Here is a 1,631-nt window from a genome sequence, read left to right on the forward strand (position 1 = left end):
GCCGGAACACCACTTCTTCCTGGTCAGCTCTCCTTCACTCACCAAACTGACTCTCTAATGCATTTAATGGGGTCCTGTGAGTCATGTCTGAGCCGTGAAACCCCATTGACATGCCTCCTGTGCTCCCTGGATTTCCAGATGACCTAATATTTTTTGCTGTTCTCAGATTTAGACAATTTATGCCTCTGCAATGGTACATGGTCAGAAGTCTCTTTACTATCAGGCTGTCTTTGCTCTCTGCTATTCATGTCCAACTTTCTATATCTCTACAACTTTTTGGATTGTGCCCGGAAGAGTGAAACATGGACTGGTTCCCGGGGAATCCCTATAGGTTCCCTCAAAAAGGCTAGCCAAACTAGGCTTGATTTTTTGTTCAGGCTTTCTTTGCATTTTTTTCAGAAATTCGCCATCTTGAGTTCACCACCTTGGCCACATGGTGGGTTAAGGGTTTGGCCCCATCCAATCCGTACACTTCCACAAAGCTTGTAACTCCTCCATCCATCTATTCTAATATGCATTGCTAACAAGTTGCTCTTTTCACAGACCTTGGTAACTGAGGCCCAATCATCTGATGTGCTTTGTTAGCAAAGATGTCTAAATATTGTTGTCAAAAATTTTAAGTGTTGAGTTTTGACTTTTTTGTTTTGTGTTGTGTAGTCTAGTACTATGTGATTCTAACATATTGGGCATATCTGTGCTAAGATTCTCACATCTAACGAGTTTTGTCATTCCAGAATATTTGGTCAATTCTTGATAAGCACCAGGTAAGCTCTACTTATTCTATTTGATCTCCTTGTTGCTTTAATTGGAAATAACAAAGAGCTTTTGTGGAAAAGATTGCAGTGCAAGCCAGCCTGGGCTGAAAAATCCCTCAAACTTCATCTCCCAACTAACCTGCAAAGAGCCAGGCTGGAAACATGGCTCGAGCCTCTTATCTCTAACCAGCAAACAGTACACGTGGTACCATCATTCAAAGTGGTAGAGTGCTAGCCTTGAGCAGAAGTGGTCAGGGACAATGCTCAGGCCTTGAGTTCAAGCCTCCTTGAATACAAACTGGGACTAACCATCTCAGCAACGAGCACCTAGACCCAACCAGTCTGGGGAACAAAGGAGCATGAGGAAGAGTAAGAGGAGATGATATCACATCATCCTCTTTGTGCCTGCCCTATCAAAATTAACAAGATCTGGTAGGTCAATAGAAGTAAGAAGACTGCCCATCTAATGTCCATACCTGTCTACCTTTCAACTGGACAGGAATTCATATTCTTGCCCTTGTTAATTGACTTCTTTTCTATCTAGTCTCCATGTGTCAGAAGAAGGTAGGGACATTTCTACCAACATTTTCAGCCCCAAGTCCTTCCTCCTGCCATCTATTTGCTCTCTAGTATTTTTTTTCAGTCCCACAATGAGTCATGAGACTTCTCCAGACTTTGTCCAAGAGACCTGCCTCTTCCAGACTTTATCTAAGGACTCAATGCCCAAGTGACAGCTGTTGCCTTCTGCCTTCTCCCAGATGGGACCACATATCAGCCTTTTACCCTTACTGTCAATACTTGCAAACAGGAAGTAGCCAGAGAGAATCTTCACCTTTTTCCATAATTATCAAATGGCTGGAATGTAAGTTCTGAACA

The sequence above is a fragment of the Dipodomys spectabilis genome, unplaced genomic scaffold, assembly GCF_019054845.1.
Source record: "Dipodomys spectabilis isolate Male_0828 unplaced genomic scaffold, ASM1905484v1 ptg000456l, whole genome shotgun sequence".
Classification (NCBI taxonomy): Eukaryota; Metazoa; Chordata; class Mammalia; order Rodentia; family Heteromyidae; genus Dipodomys; species Dipodomys spectabilis.